The sequence below is a fragment of the Sinocyclocheilus grahami genome, unplaced genomic scaffold (assembly GCF_001515645.1).
Source record: "Sinocyclocheilus grahami isolate Dianchi unplaced genomic scaffold, SAMN03320097.WGS_v1.1 scaffold1345.1, whole genome shotgun sequence".
Classification (NCBI taxonomy): domain Eukaryota; kingdom Metazoa; phylum Chordata; class Actinopteri; order Cypriniformes; family Cyprinidae; genus Sinocyclocheilus; species Sinocyclocheilus grahami.
The window spans coordinates 193,441-211,766 of NW_015506524.1; the positions used below are offsets into that span (position 1 = coordinate 193,441).

Below are 18,326 nucleotides of genomic sequence, written 5' to 3' on the forward strand. Positions count from 1 at the left end.
TACAGTATCTCTCCCTCTCCCTCACACACACACACACACACACACACACCCAAGCTTTCACATCGTTCGTTCGCTCTTTATTCATTTGTTAATTCTTTCTATCGTTTGTTTGATCATTAGTTTGCTCTTTTGCACTTGTTTTATCCATCCATCCATCCAAAAAATCTAAGTTTGTCTTCATAAAATTTTCTTGTGAAATATTAGTAATGTGATTTTCTTTACATTTCCATTCATTTTAATTTTAATTCCATACATCTGCATGTCAGCACCATGTTTGCTACCTCAATTAAAATGAAAATCACATTCAGGGAATGAATTGAAATTTTTAAGGCATGACATAAATGTCGATCTCAAATGTCAAAACCAACCACCTAGCAACACCCTGACAACCTCTCAGAACAATTAGCAACTGCATAGCAACCACTGTCTGCTCTCAGCATGCTTGCATTGCGGTGCGGTGCTGAGTTTAGCACAAGCAAATAAGGCTCATAATTTCTTCATAAAATACAAAAATAAATGATAAATTCATGCTAGCGTTCAAACCTCCCAGCATCCTTTCCAGTTTGTTCTTCCTCTGGCATAAACATGAGCAAAATGAGGGTGACTCAGAGAGACATTTTAATGTTATGTGACATGTTAAGACCTCACTCTATATCTGCATTTACAGTATATCTAAAAAAAATAAATAAATAGTGAAAGAGAGATGTGCAAGCAATACTCCTCTATAATAATCGCAGACAGAAAAACAGGAATTAATCTGCAATCCTGTGCACCGCGTGGGAGTTCGATCGATCTGGTATTGACACCATCTAAACAAAAGTTAAAGAGCATGTTCTTTGAGCACCCTAACACCCTCAGTCATGTCCTCTGACAAGAGTCATTCAAACACAGTCAAACGCTAATGTGTGTGTTTATGTGGTGATTCTGTTGAACGCAAGCATGTGGTGTTAATCTGCTGTTGTTCTTATGTGAAACTACTGAATCATTTTGCCTGAGGATGAAGTACAGAGGACATCCACACTCACAATGACATCCCATAATACCAGTCACACTGTTTCTGTCCCACACACACACACACGGCTGGATACAGAGATAAGTGGTGTTAGCTAAGACATAACCCATCCCGCACCATTGGATCTACAGACATGAATAATCCCTCAAATCATGTGAGCTGCTGAGGAGAATGTGCTGTTACTTTACTGAGTGATCAAACGCAGCATTTTCACCTGCTGGACCAGAAAACAGGTGAAGAAATCACACAGATGCACACTGAAGGAGGAACATGAGCCATAACTAGAGACCAGAAGATCACAGGGACGCCAGGACTCCTTCATGCAAGTAATATGACTCAGAACACCCTGAGTTTATGCACAAAATGTGCATAAACACTCCTAAGACCCTAGGAATCACATAGTAACAAAAAAACACCCAGAACTCCCTAGCAACTGTATAGAAATGAACATCTTAGCAACCGCATAAATAATGTGCTTAAACAGACATACGACACTAAAAACTGCATAGCAACACACACTAAAACACACCCTAGCAACTGAATAGAAATTAACATCTTAACAACCACATAAAGATGTGTTTAAACAGTCATAACACCCTAGAAACCGCATAGCAACACATTAAAACACACCCAGAACACCCTAGCAACTCCATAGAAATGAAAAATTGTAGCAACAGCATAAACAATGTGCTTAACCAGACATAACACCCCACAAACTGCATAGAAACACACTAAAAACACCCAGAACATCCTAGCAACTGAATAGAAATTAACATCTTAGCAACCTCATGAACAATGTGCTTAAACAGTCATAACAACCTTGAAACTGCATAGCAACACACTACAGAAACACCTAGAATACCCAAGCAACTGAACAGCAATGAACATCTTAGCAACCACATAAAAATGTTGAAACCATCATAACAACCAAGAAACTGCATAGCAACACATTGATACACCCGCAACACCCTAGCAACTGTATAGAAATTGACATCTTAGCAACCACATAAAACATGTGTTTAAACAGTAATAACACACTAGAAACTGCATAGCAACACATTAAGACACCCGCAACACCCTAGCAACTGTATAGAAATTGCCATCTTAGCAACCGCATAAACAATGTGATTAAACAGTCATAATACACTGAAAACTGCATAGCAACACACACTAAAACACCCGGAACACCCTAGCAACTGTATAGAAATAAACATCTTAGCAACCACATAAGCAATGTGTTTAAACAGTCATGACACTCAGAAACTGCATAACAACACATTAAAACACCCGGAACACCCTAGCAACTGTACAGAAATGAACATCTTAGCAGCCGCATAAACAATGTGATTAAACAGTCATAATACACTGAAAACTGCATAGCAACACACACTAAAACACCCGGAACACCCTAGCAACTGTATAGAAATAAACATCTTAGCAACCACATAAGCAATGTGCTTAAACAGTCACAACACCCTAGAAACTGCATAGCAACACATTAAGACACCCGCAACACCCTAGCAACTGTATAGAAATTGACATCTCAGCAACCACAAAAAAAATGTGTTTAAACATTAATAACACCCTAGAATTTGCATAGCAACACATTAAAACACACCCAGAACACCCTAGCAACTGAACAGAAAACAAGCTAAAAATCCAAACACCAAAACATTGACAAACACTAATTGTGGCATGAACAACTCTCACATTCTCTTCAGAAACATAAAAATCTAGTTCATTTCTAAAAAAAAATAGTAAAAATGATTAATTAGTAAAAAAAATAAAAAAATCAGTGCATGAATATGTGATCTACTGTAGCTCATTGTTGTTTTAGCTTTTGTTTCGCAGCACGCCTCTGATGTTAATGTGTCTCTGCTGTAAGTGTGTTCAGGTATGATGGAGATCAGAGAGAAGCACTGAGTTATTAAACTGTATAATGCTGCATGCAAGTAAACATCTCTGAACAGATTCTTCTGAACATCCGCAAAATGCATGCATAAAATAAATAAAAGATGAGAAAATAACCTCCCTGATTTATGCCGATTTAAAAGGCATACATTTTTAAAGGAGCTTAAGCTAGCTGCTGTGGATTTTCCATCAGGGATGCTAACATGCTAACTAACAAATGCCACGATCACAGTTTCATCAAAAATGGCAGTATCATATATATGTGAATGAGGTAAATATGTGACAGAGGCTCCTCCTCCAGAACGGCCTGAAGCGAGAGTGACGTTATTGAGAGAAGTGACTCATCAGACGAAGTGTTTTCAGTTCAGGTCATCACACTGAACCTACAGAAGACTTTCATTAATCAGCCGCCTGTCACTCACCTCCAGCCACACAGCATTTCATTTATGCTTTCACTTCTGTTAGAGCTCAGTGTTGACGTTCTTTAGGTTTTAAGGTGCTCAAGTCTTGGCTATTTATTGATAAATTCATAAGGAAGAATCTTTGCAAGAGTCCTTACATTAAATTGAACTCTTTTGGAGCCATTATCCAGGGGCGTAGCCATCATTTCAGAAGTGAGGGGAAATGTCAAATTAATTTTTTAATTGACAAGTTTTATTTTTCTCTCATTTCTTCCTTTTAATTGGCTAAGAAATCACTGTTAAAATGTGTAGATCACATTTTCATTTTTAATAATAAACCTCCAGGACGAGCATATAGGCCTATGCATTTATTTATTTATGAAGAGAACAGATGAACAGAGACTGTGCCAGAGGTATAAAGAGTACCTAAAAACCATACTTGAGTAAAAGTACAGATACCTTACAGTGAAAATTACTCCACTACACGTTACAAGTCACCAATTCCAAAACAACTTGAGTAAAAGTCTTAGAGTATCTGATTTTAACAGTACTTAAGTATTTTACTTATACTAAATATAGGCTCAAAGATGCACTAGTCAAAGAGTCATGCCAGTCAAAAACTGTAACGTTGTGGAGAAGCTGCGGAAAACAGGCAGAGGCAAGAATCTATGTGCTGGTATTTCATGGAAAAACTAGAACAAACAATAAGCCAAAAACCAAAGGGAACAAAGAACAGAATGACTGGCAAACAGACAACCATTACATTCAACAACTCACAAGGAACTAAAGAAAAACTAGGGCTATATATACACACAGGGGGCTAACAAGCTTAACAAGATAAGACACACCTGGGGAGACTAATCAAGGGGAACCAATGAACAAACGGACTACAAACTGACTACAAACACCACGGGAGACAGGAAGTGACATAAAAGTCCAGGGCAAGGCATAGAGAGCATGAAACAAAAACAAGAAAGAGTTGATTTGTGAGGAGTGCAATCATGTTATTAAAACCAAAATAAAACTGAACCCCTCAAAATTACAAAACAAACAAACAAACAAAAACAATATCTTTAAAAAAGGTATATTCAGTATAATGGATAAATAAAATAATGTTAAGTAAAATTAAAAAGCAGAATTCTTCTTGCAATGGATTTACAATACTTTACACCTCTGGACTGTGCGTCACTTTTCATGTTCAACACACCGCAGTGACAGCGGAGGACACTAACAACAACAAAAATATGCTTGGACTGGGTAAAAAAAATTAGATTTCTCGATTTTAATAAATTCTCATTTTTATGAACCAATATCGAATCTTAAATACCAATCGATTCTGTTTTCAGATGATGAATGAACCGTACACAGAGCCGATCCTCCCTATACGCAAAATACGCGTAAACACCAGGGGGCCCCCTTGCTCTCAAAGATGATTTCATTTTAGTTTAGTTTTTGAATTTGGACAGCGTTTATGAAAACATGAATGTTCATTTCTTTTAATACCGTGCGCTGTCGCCCTTTCTACGTAAAAATCAGTCAAATCATGTAACGTGAATGTCGTTCAGTTTTGCTCGAGACTAAAAAAATCAGTACCGAGCCACAGAAGAGACTCTGTTTCTCTAGCGCTTTCCGCGAGCGCGATTCGAGACGGAGTGAAAGACGGACAAATGCGTTTCATTCATTCGTTCATAACCACTCATACCCCACTCCACTGCACCCCACTGACACAGTTTTGCGTAGGGCCCCCAGAAGTCTAGGATCGGCACTGACCGTACATATAATGCGCCTCCCATCCAATAAATCGCAACAGGCTTTGTGCGTTGTTATGTTTGATATGAAACAAAGTCTCAGATTTCAAATTCTGTCCGTTTTAATAGGAAATTCAAGCAATAAATATCGTTTTGGCACTCTTTAATGTGGCAGCGCGAAGTGTTTTTGCTTTACTAGTGCTCGTGAGTGTTTTATTTTTGTTCTGGAGCTGATGATCCCGCGCTCTGCTGCCACACTGGAGCGCACTCGCCACCAACTGGACAGGGGTGGGTATTACAGTTATAAATTACAATAGATCACCGTCAGTGTAATGTCAAAGTGACGGAGAGCCTTCAGATATTTCCGTCACTGCTAAAACAATTCTGTGAATGACGGAAAAAAATGTGGGTTATATATACGGTATATTATAAAACTGAAACAGAACAACATTTTCAAGCACTGCAGAGAAATAATTTGTAAGGTAGTCAACCTAACCATAGCTTACTCAAGTTGTCTCACAGCACAAGTTGTCTTGCACAAATCCTTTGAAGTTGTAGTTCGGGATGGATCGTCCGTCTAAAAGTTACTGGCAAAGTTAAAGACGCCGCTCCCATCAAAGTGATGAAACTGCAGCGGTGGTTTTGCCTCACTGGAGGTCACTCATCGGCATTATGACATCATAAATCTGAACCGGAGCGAGCAGCTGAGCGTACAGCCTGCTGATGAACTATTGGCAAGCGGCCCATCAATCTGCACACATATCTCCATGTTTGACTCTTCATATACAAGACTGGCCCCCAGGGGCCCCTCATTCAATCTCACCAATGCTTTAGAATCACCTAGAAAAAAAAGAGCATGTCACAAAGCTCTTTGGAGGTTAAATCAAATTGGCTTTTGTTGGCTACATTGCCTACATGCACGTGGTTGCGGTTAGGGGACGTTCCATAGATGAATTCGTTTATAGTCCACCAGCAGTCATTTATCTTTTCGACAACAAAGTCTGAGATCGGAGCCTCGGAATCACATGGACTCGTGCATGCATGCATAAACCAGCAGCGATTCGCCGTTTCTAGTCCAGATTTGAGCGGAAAGTCACGTCTGACAGAGTGCTAGACAAAGACCTCGTTTCATTATTGATTGAACAAGACTGCCAGAGCACAGACTTGATCTTCCCATTCTGAAGTACATTATGAATGCAGCAGATCAGCACAATCAAGGCCACTGCGCTGTGAAAGTGAACAATAACAAACGGCAAAGGCACAATGCTGGTGTTCAAAGGCGAGCGCAGTGTCCACCGCAGCGTGCTGGAAAACAGCGCTTCTCAACTGGTGTGTCGCAAAGTCAAAATGGGCCGTGGGTCTGTTCTGATGGGTGACAGGGAGCCAGGGGGAAAAAAAGATGCAATATGCAAATAATAAACTACATCTAAGCATAAAATTATGCATATTAAGGACAGCACAATAAATAAAAATATAAACTTTTTTTAAGCGAGGAGAAAATCATTCTCATATCTTTTGTTGTTGGTTATAGTAATTCAATTTAAATAGCTAATATTAATAAATAAATGGCATAAGAAAACAGGACCTATATTACGTATGCTTTATAATCATAATAAATATGAAATTAATATAAATATGTAATATAAATGAATTCTATATGTATAAAAAACTATTTCAAAAAGTAGTAATTAAATACTACACTACAATACCCCAAACTTTTTCATTAATAACTTTTATTACATTTAAACTACAAATATAAATATAGTAAATATTTTAAACAATATTTTAAACAATATTTTAAACAATAATTTATTTTAATTGTTCAAGAAATGTCAAGAAATTTAAGCTACAAATAAGAAATTTCAATAATAATATATTCAATGTTATCTAATAAATATTTAGAATTATTGTATGTTTATGTATGTATGCATGTGTGTGTTTGTGTGTGTGTATATATATATATATATATATATATATATATATATATATATATATATAAAATATATTTTAATGTCAAGAAATTTAAGCTACAAATAAGAAATTTCAATAATAATATATTCAATGTTATCTAATAAATATTTAGAATTATTGTATGTTTATGTATGTATGCATGTGTGTGTTTGTGTGTGTGTATATATATATATATATATATATATATATATATATATATATATAAAATTTAGTTTAATTAATCATTCATTTAATTTAATTAAATCATTTAAAAACTACAAATAATACATTTAAACAATAACACATTCAATGTTTTTATAATAAATATATAATTAAAATATGCAATATAAATATATAATAAATAAACAATATTTTAAACAATAATTTTATTTTATTTAACAATAATTTGTTTTATTTATCTAAAAATACATTTAAGCTACAAATAATATATTTCAATAATAATACATTTATTTATGTTATATTATTTTATTTATTTTACTGTGTTCATTCGGTACGAGCTGTAAAATCTGAGCCTTTTAGCAAAAACCAGTTGAGAAGCGCTTTAATAAAAGTCTTCTTACCTCAGTCCGGATCTTTACATGCTCAGCATCGTGTGAGATGGGACGGACATTCTGGAGCGCTCCACAAATACAGCGAAATCCTCCCAGCGCTTTGTGTCATTCTGAAAGCAGACGACAGACAGCTCAAATCAGAACCTCCATATTCCTTCACATTCATTTTTAAGCAGCTCAAGAGGATGAAATTAATCTTCACAGATAATTAGCCCGAATATAATACCACAATCAAGAGCCTAATGACTGACTAAATGTTCAGTGTTTGCATTGTTTGGCGTTTCACCCACACAAAGCAAAGCTCAAATGTGTTTTTTGGTGAACAAATGCAAGTAATAGTTGCTCTCCTCAAAGAGTCACATGATCCAGAGCACAAATAATTAGGGTTAGGAATTTATTCAGATCCTAAATATGAGCAAAAGTGATGCTATAGATTCAGTGTAAGATAAACCTTCCTAAACTAAACAAGATTTAACTATCTCCCGGACTAAATGTTTGTCTAATAGCGATTCTCCAGTGACAATCATTTCAAGGTCTGAGAAACACTCAAACTGAGTTCAGGCAAAGCTTCCCGGGAGTCTCCCGAAATTAATTCTGATCCTGTCCTGATTAAATATACTTAAAGCATTTTCCTCAGGGAGATAATTTGGGTTTTATTGTGCCGAGGTCTGAACCAAATGAATTCAGCAGCAGATTCAATAAACAAAGTGATACGATCCGCTCGCTCAAATCGAATGAAAGCGAACGGAGAGTCTCTCTGTCCCTGAATACGGCGATTTTAATTCTGGGTTTGATCAATTACTCCTGTCACCAAAAAGAAACAATGCAATAAAAACGGGACCTTGATTTCATAAGCCAGTTGGTTTGGCTCAGAGCTGAATATTTTGTGCACAACGGTATTGAAAATGAAAGCCATGCTAGTTTATAGTGCTGTAATATAAAACCGGCATTAATTATCATAATTAAAATAGATCATAATTGAGTAGATTACAGCATCAGAGGCTGTTCTGCATGTGCACATTATATTTCAGTTCACATGAACCAGTTTAAAATGCTTTGGCTCATTACTGTGGCACTAAACATACACAAAATCAAAATCCAGCCAAATAAAAAAATATATAGGCCTTATACATGCAAACCACCATCTCACCCAGATTTCATGCATCATTAGCCACAGTATTGTGCCACATTGCTGTCATATGACGTCATTATGTGCATGTTTAATTCTGCAAAGGCTTTCAGTTATGTCAGATATATTGCCGTTTTTTGTGGATTTTGAATGCAATTTTGTGTTAAAACTCTTGGTGGACCAATTAAATAATGAAAAACGTGTTAAACTTTATGGCTAAGATGACTTGATTTGTCACGCTGGAAATGGAGGGTCAAGTCAAATGCATTGCATTGTGAATTAATTAGTTCAAGCATTGTTGCATATTAAACATTTTTGGAAATATAGCATGTACAGTATGCAGAAAAATGGCATATTCTGAGCATAGTCTGTGAAACAGTTATACAGTATGCTAAACAACAACAGACAAATGTTATATGTCTACAAAGATACCCACCAAAAAAATGAAAATTTGCTAAAAATGTCCTCACCCTCAGGCCATCCAAGATGTAGATGAGTTTGTTTCTTCATCAGATTTGAAGAAATGTAGCATTCCATCACTCGCTCACCAATGGACTGCATGTGAATGGGTGCCATCAGAATGAGAGTCTAAACCGCTGATAAAAACATCACAATAATCCACAAGTAATTAATCCACACCACTCCAGTCTATCAGAAACAAATCCATCATTAGGTTTGTTTTTAACTTCAAAGCATTGCTTCTGGCTAAAAAACAAGTCCTCTATCTATAATATTGCTTTCTCCAGTAAAAAAAAGTTGTTTAAGCTGAATCGGGAGAGAATTCTGCACAGATTAAACACTGCTTGCGAGCAGAAACAGTCCAAAACAGTTCAGAACAAATATGTTGGTGGATTTTTATGTGAGAGACAACAGGAGATGGACTTTTTCACTGGAGGAAGTGTTATGGATTATGGACTTGTATTCTGACCAGAAGCAACGGCTTGAAGTTAAAAACAACCTGATGATGAATTTGTTTCTTACAAACATCCTGCTTTTGGCTTCACAAGACAATAACTGATGGACTGGAGCAGTGTGGATTACTTGTGGATTATTGTGAGGTTTTTATCAGCTGTTTGGACTCTCATTCTGACGGCACCCATTCACTGCAGAGCATCCATTGCGGAGCAAGTGATGCAATGCTACATTTCTGCAAATCTGATGAAGAAACAAACTCATCTACATCTTGGATGACCTGAGAGTGAGTAAACTGTCAGTAAATTGTTCATTTTTGGGTCAACTATTTCTTTAAAGAAAGAACGCTTTCGTGATGTTCCCATGCATCTCAATGGCAGTTGCTTGGTTGGTGCAATGATGGCTTTACATTCTTTCTGTACTGCATTCACCAGCCAAGCAACTGCCATTGAAATAAATGGGAATGCTTACGGTTAGCTCTCCCTTGATATATTTCAACTCACTGATCACAGTCAACATTCGTGGTTTTGCAGCAACAGACAAGAAAACAAAATCACCACAATATGACCAAAAATGAACGAGTGACAGAACTGAAGCTAAATATTTCAGAACGTGTCGGTGCAAAAACCTTTATTAAAGTGCAAAAAGAAAGTAGGCACCCGTTCTTAAAGGCGCTTGTTTTGTGAGATCAGGTGAAGAAACACATAAACACACTCTCATCCAAAGCATGACTGTGCAAAAACAAATAGCGTCAATTATTCAGCGCTGCTGGGCTCTGTTTCAGAAACACATACTGTCAGCCGCTGTGATCGACGCCCGAGAAAGCTTTGATACTTCGACTAACGTGCTTATTAATACCTCATTTATTTGATTTACAAGACAGCGTTTCTTCACCCTGTCTTTTTCATCTTCACAGAGAGCGTTTGGGGTCAAATGCGCCCCTTTGAAGATAAGCTTGGAAAAATAACAAGAAAATATGAGTGTAAATGAAAATGAAGTGATAAAAATGTCTTGGCATGACCAGAAAACCGTGCTTAGTTCAGTCTTGTGCAATAGTAATTCCATCCTCTGAATCCCATCCTTCATTTGACTGCATTATTTTAGTATCATATAGATACTACTGCAGTTTTTATCATTTTTAAATTAGTACTTTTTTAATATATTTTGTGCTTAACCTTTCATTTTAGGTAACATTTTAGTAGCTTTGTTTCTGTTTTTATTTTTAAATAATTCTTATTTTAATTTTAGTTTTAATGAATGTTTGCTTTTAATTGTCGCCTTGTTTTATTTCAGTTAATGTTTAGGTTAACGTCAAATTATGAGTGAAAAAGTGATTTTTAATTAAAATCACAATTACAAATGAAAATTTTAGAATTTTTTATTACAATTATTTATTTATTTATAAGTTCTATCTTTCAGCAGTTTGGCCAAATTATGCGTGAAAAAAGTGATTTGAAATGCTATATACTTTATAATTAAATTTTTTATTAAAATATTTCAGCAAAAAAAATAATCTTTAAGCAGTCTGGTCAAATAATGAGTGAAAAAAGAGATGTAAATATATACATATAAAAAGTTATTTATTTATTTATTTTTTTTCATGAAGTAACTGCATTTTTAATCCAATTTTGAGCAAAAGATCTTACAGTAACCTTTTGTAGATCAAGTAATGAGACATGAAGGAATTGCTAAAAATTGCTGTAGATGTTTATTCTGGTTCATTAACAAAATAAGGTAACACTTTATTTAAGGTGTCCTTGTTACATGTTATATGTACTTAGTATTATAATAACAATAAATTATGCATAATTACATGCAAGTAACCCTAAACCAAACCCTAATCCTAACTCGGTAGCACTTTATTTTACAGTCCGGTTACTCGTGTGCATACTATGTACTTATTTTAGTAATTACAATGACTAGTTAATAACTAGGTACTAACCCTGAACCTACCCCTAAACCTAAACCTACCCCATGTAGTTACCTATTATTACCAGTACTTTCTTAGGTAGGCACATTATAAGTACACTGTAAGTACATGTAAGTTCACTTACTGTAAAATAAAGTGCAACCCCTAACTCTAATCATATAGTAAGTACATGTACAAACCCAATTCCAAAAAAGTTGGGACACTGTACAAATTGTGAGTAAAAAAGGAATGGAATAATTTACAAATCTCATAAACTTATATTTTATTCACAATAGAATATAGATAACATATCAAATGTTGAAAGTGAGACATTTTGAAATGTCATGCCAAATATTGGCTCATTTTCGATTTCATGAGAGCTACACATTCCAAAAAAGGTGGGACAGGTAGCAATAAGAGGCCGGAAAAATTAAATGTACATATAAGGAACAGCTGGAGGACCAATTTGCAACTTATTAGGTCAATTGACAACATGATTGGGTATAAAAAGACCGCAATCGAAGACATATGATTTCTCAGCGAGCACAGGTAAAATACCGGTAATTTATCCTTTACAAGGACTGTATGAGAAAAACACAGTGTTTGATTCATATGAGATTTAAATCACAAAATACTGTGAAACCCAAATTTCCCCGACTAATTCAGTCTCATGTGAATAAGGCTCATGAGCAGATGACAAATCAAAAGCATCCAATCTCAGCGCCAGTCAAAACACACATTACCAAACACACACCGAATCACATTCACTAAAGACAAAAGACTGTCAATATTCTGTCTGTCCTGAGACACATTATTTGCGACAAGCTGTGTTTTGCTCCGAAAGGAAATCGCACCATCTGGGAATAAATGTGGGAATATATTTTCACCATTTCCACTGATATTCATTTTGCTGTCACGGATTGGGTGACTGGCCCATGGCACCTTACAGCTGTCTAATTCACACTCGCCCACACATGAAAGTTTGTCGTGTAGGTGTTCTCTACCTGGAAGACCCACTCAAGACACCAAACTAGACTATAACAAGTCAGATTGACACCTGATTTACTCACTAACCCACACACACACACGCTCACACAGATATTGCAGCAGTGGGCGGAGGTTGAAGGGTTGTCAAATGAAATCTTTATGGGGTAAATGGCCAAATATCCCTCCTGCCTTCCCCATTTAGAGATTCATCAGCTCTCCAGCGAAATCCCATTTCCAGCCTGTCAGTCTTGAAGCCATCCGTGATGATTGCAGTGGGAAGTTCAGTTTATTTAGAGTCGTGAAAGAAGCTCTGAATCTCAGCTTCAGGTTCATCCAGGAGCTAATGGCTACTTAGCACCCTGCTCTCCAGAAATTCATACATAACGCTTGACGTCTGTGGAAGAGGCTTAATAACTCGCCATATTCGTCTCTTGCAGCAGGCAAATGGCTCTCTCACACGTAGAACAGAGAAATCACAAATGAGATCTCTTTATCATCTCAGAAGTGTCTCTTATGCATCAATGAGACTTTTCTGTAGAGAAAGACTCTAGTAATCATAAAAGTTCTCAATAATGTCTCAAATTGTGCTCGTATATTCCAAGATCTCAAAATCTGTAATCAAAAGTGAGAGCTCTCAATATCAGCTCAAACATTTCTCATTAAATTCTCATGAATTTTAAACTTAAATAAGACATAATCAAGAGCTATTAACTCATCTGAGTCGGTTTTTCATTTCTCCCCAGGAACTGTAAGAGACACGTGAGCTCAAATTGAGACGTATGCTCAGAACTATGCTCAGATGTGCTGAAGTTTGCAGTCAAAATACTTTGCATGTCTTCAATTAACACATTTACTTTTGTTTTATTTAAGGATATTTAGGGGGGAAAAACATGAATTGAGACATAACTGAGAACTCCATTATGACTCCTTAATATCTTAACAGTTTCTCTTAGACATCAATGAGATCAAATGAAGAGCAAAGGGAGACTTTTTGTGGAAGTGTCCAACTTCTCCAGAGAAAAACACTCAAGTCTGAAATAGATTTTCAAATGAGATCTCAATAGTTTCTCAAACTACGTTCAGACGTGCCAAAGTCTGCAGTGAAAATACTTTGCATGTCAAAAATGAACACATTTGCTTTTGTTTGGACTTTTCCTAAAATTATTTAGGAAGCAAACATGAGTCGAGACAATTGAGAACTCCATAATGACTCCTTAATATCTCAGTAATTTCTTTTAGATGTCAGTGAGATCAAATTTAGACTTTGTGGGAGGGTTCTACTTCTCAGGTGTTTCTCCAGAGAAAACATTCAAGTCTCAACTACATTTTCTGAAGAGATCTCAACAATGTCTCAAACTATGCACAGATGTGCCAAAGCCTGCAAGCAAAATACAAATTTGGAACAAATGGAGACTTTTCCAGAAGTGTCCGACTTTTATTATGTTTCTCCTGAGAAAAACACCCAAGTCTTTTTCAGAAGAGATCTCAACAATGTCTCAAACTACGCTCAGATGTGCCAAAGTCTGCAGTGTAAATACTCTGCAAGTCAACAATCTTTCTGTTTTTGATTTTTCCTAAGACATAGCTGAGAACTCCATCATGATTTCTTAGTTTCTCTTAGACATTATCGAGATCAAATGGAGACTTTGTGGAAGTGTCATCTTCCTCAACACTAAAGTAGAGTTTCAGAGGAGATCTCAACAATGTCTCAAACTATGCTCGGATAGGCCAAAGTCTATAATCAAAATACTTTGCATGTCAACAATTAACACATTTGTTTCTGTTTTGACCAAATAATATTCAGGAAAATGTGAGAACTCCATCATGACTCTTCAATATCTCAATAGTTTCACTTAAACATCAATGAGATTAAATGGAGACTTTGCAGAAGTGTCCTACTTCTCAAGACGCTTCTCCTGAGAAAAACAACCAAGTTTCAACAAGAGTTTCAGAGGACAGCGCAACAATGTCTCAAACTCTGCTCGGATCTGTCAACATCTGCAGTCAGCATACTTTGCATGTCAACAATGAACACATTTGCTTCCATCTTGACTTTTCCTAAGCATAGTAATGACAAAAAACACGAGTTGAGACTTAACTGAGAACTCCTTAATTTCTCAATAGTTTCTCTTAGACATCAGTGAGATCAAATGGAGACCAAAAGGAGACTTTTCCAGAAGTGTCCAACTTCTCAGATGTTTCTCCTGAGAAAACCACCTCAGTCTCAACTGAAGAGTCTTTCTGAAGAGATCTCAATGTCTCAAACTATGCTCAGCTGTGCTAGTCTGCAGTCCAAATACTTTACATGTTAACAATTTTGCTACACTTCCTAAGAATATTCAGCAAAAACATGAGCTGATACATAACTGAGAACTCCTTAGAATCTCAATAGTTTCTCTTAGACATCAGTGATATCAAATGGAGACTTTGCAGAAGTGTCCTACATCTTACATCAACTAGATTTTCAAGTGAGATCTCAACAGTGTCTCAGACTATACTCAGATGTGGCCAAATTTGCAGTCAAATGCTTTGCACATCAACAACAAACACATTTGCTTCTGTTTTGATTTTCTCTAAAGATATTGAGGAAAAAAAAACATTTTCATCGTCTACTCTCTCCCGGAAGACATGTGAAAACAAGTTTTATCTTTAGCGTTGAGAAAAAAGGTGGGTGTGTGAAAAAGATCTCATCAGACACACACATGTGAAAAAGGACAACACTTAGAGAATCTGCGCAGGGCGGTAGGATCTGTCTGTTGGCTTTGCGGGTGTTTCTCAGGGCGAGACACCCGGAGACGCTCCGAGTCTTTAACAAGCATGGCCACACAGACAGAGTTGTCACAGCGACGGCGTTTCCAGTAGAATACCTGATTAAACCGGCACAGCTGTCAGAGCAAAGCGCTCATTTCCAATAGCAACAGCATGAATGAGAGCGAGGAGACGAACAGAGCACGGCTCGTCACAGAAAGCAGGATTAGAGGAGGGAGATCAGATCGAGATGAACGCTGAGTTTGACCTTCGCTAAAGAGCTCCCACTTTCTGCAGCAGAATCTTCACATACTGTACTGCCACGAGGCCGCTGGAATCGCTTTACACAAATCTCACACATAGCTCTGTTACAAAACCTAGTGAGCTGAGTAAATACAGAGCATGCTGTGCACACCATCCAGGCTGCTCAAAAAAACGCCTTGCACGGAAAAAATACATCAAAGTTGGCAGATGAGTCAGGAAAAATATCAGTTTTTAATAAATAATGTCAGTCAATGCAATTAACTAATGGGGCATTATTGTAAACTGTTACCAAATTAGCCAGTGTTATGGTGATAAACAGTAAATGGCCAATATTAAATGAATGAATGAATACTATCGAGCAAAAAATACTATTTTGTCTAAATGAAATGCATATTATTTACACAATTCTGTCCAAATAAATAAAATTTAATGAATTTAGGCTTTGCAACAAATTTTTATTTTTTCTCATCAATATTATTTTGAGATACTTCTAATAGCGTTATTATATTAAAAATGAAAGTAAATTAAAAAATATTTTAAAAGACTAATTAAAGTGAACGTTAGTGTTACGGCGCGAACGAGACGTGAGAATCCAAGTGCAAGGCTTTATTTGCAAAGGCGTGGTCAATAAACAGGCAAGGGTCAGATAACACGTATATCACAGGCAGGACAAAGAATATTCCTAGGGCTAGCGTGGGTCTTCGATTGGCAAACAGTATCCAGAGGGCTTGACAAGAGGGGTAATCCAATAACACGAGCAATAGTCCAGGCGAGGTGCAAACACAGTCCGAAACTGCAAGACAAGGGATTAATCCAAGATACTTGGCAAGAATCAGGAACCAGGAAAACAGGCAAGGCAAGACTATGACTACACTATGAAAACTAGAGCAGGCGCCGTAAAGTAGCTATCACTGGGAAAGTGCTAAACGCTAAACAATACTCGGCGTTGAATGGTGGTGTGAGACTGATTTATATAGTGTGTGTTATTGGTGGCAGCTGTGTGTGATTGGTTTCAGGTGAGATTGTGATTAGTTCAATGGAGCATGGGAAATGTAGTCCAGGGTGATGTGTAACAGTCTGTGTAGTGTGAGAGTCAATGTAACGGAAGGGTGAACTCTGGTGGCGATCGAACTGAAGTCCATGGACAGGATTCATGACAGTTAGTGGATGGCAAATCATCTAAATCATGTGCTGCATATTTTTTGGCGATTTCCAGTTTTATTGCGTTTAAAATTGGACAATATAATATTTTGTCTAAATAAAATATTCAATATTTACACAATTTTGAATAAATAATAAAATAAAATACTAAAACCTTAAATTATTTGTAGGCATCACAAACTTATAATACACAGTATAACAAACAGATTAATATTTTTTTCTTATAGATATTATTATTTAAGATGTGCTAAAGATCACTTTTAATAGCATTACTAAATGAAAATAAATGACAAATAAAATTTAATAGAACAAATTTTTTTTTAAAAAGATTAATGCGAGCATAAGATGATGTCAAAGGCTCACAGAAATGTAAAAATATGGTATGATTGAACATATGCAATTAAATATATACTGTATATATACACACACGTTACAAAAATGAATATCTATATTCACAAATGTCATCCAAATTTGCAAACCGTGCTTCTGAATTTGGAGGAAAAATGATGCAAGTTATTGAACACTGGTGATGTCTATAAGTTACAGAGCTTCATCTGACAAGTTGGGAACCACTGATCTGATTCATTAATTAAAAAACATTTAACGTACTGTCTAAACAAACAGTCTTTAGTCTTTTGCTTGTCAAATCGCATTGTCTGGTCCAAATGAATTCACTTTTTGCAGCCCTACGCCATTTAAATATCTGAGCTGAACATCCAAACAGCAAGCGAAAAGACATCACGAAGCATAAGAGAGATTGCTATTGTGACATTCCCTCATGGTGAGGTCCCTGGAGATTCTCACTTCACGTACAGAGGTTCAGACCAGCATCTGAGGACAATGCGGCAAGCGGCTCCTATTGAGAGAGAGAGAGAGAGAGAGAGAGAGAGAGAGAGAGAGAGAGGTGGCGAGATGCACATACTGATGAGGATGATGCAGAGAGTGTTTGCGTGACCCAGGTGCATACAGATGCAGACCAAGCGCTCGTGTGCAAAGGTGGAGACGGACATCTATTCACATGCACACAGTTCCTTTAATGTTCAGCACTGAAAGGTGAATCATTGTTAGCTCTTCATACAAACAGCTGCTGGAGAATCATATATGTTGTGCAGGCCGCAAGGACGATTATTAATCTCTTCTTCATTCAGTAAAGACACACACAGTCACAAACAAACCCCCTGAACTCTGTGTGAACTGACACTAAACATCTCTGCGGAAAAACTCCAGCTGCTTCTGACCGCTGACTGACTCCTGCTGTGTCACCTGTAGTTTGTTGCTGCAAACCCTGAGCCGACAGCTGTGCGTCTCGCGTCTCTCGCGGTCAGCGTCTGACAGCATCGGTACAGATTCTGCTCTCATATACTAACAGTGCGTTCTGTCAGCTGATGTGCGCTTTACTGTTACAGGCAGAGTTTAAAAAGGTCACAGGGTTGAGCTGAATTCTGAGTTTTGCTTTCAATAGTGCTGAATTGGAGCTGGAACGACACGAAGAGTATTTAAGAAATTGCAATTCAAAAAGCAACTGCAAAGGAATTGTTTGCAAAGCATATTTATGAGATTAACTTATTTTTCTTTAATTTTCTGATCAGTGCTGCAAGATTAAATTGTGGTTTCTACTGAAT

General features: G+C 36.7%; 1 protein-coding gene across 1 annotated transcript in view; it reads right to left on the reverse strand.

The window, feature by feature from the left end:
• Positions 1 to 18,326, reverse strand: part of LOC107569431 (disks large-associated protein 4-like) — a 196,021-nt gene that overhangs the window by 151,937 nt on the left and 25,758 nt on the right. The window contains exon 2 of the mRNA XM_016255532.1: positions 7,604 to 7,704. The gene's annotated coding sequence lies outside the window, so the exon portion shown is untranslated. The remainder of the gene's footprint in view (positions 1 to 7,603; positions 7,705 to 18,326) is intronic.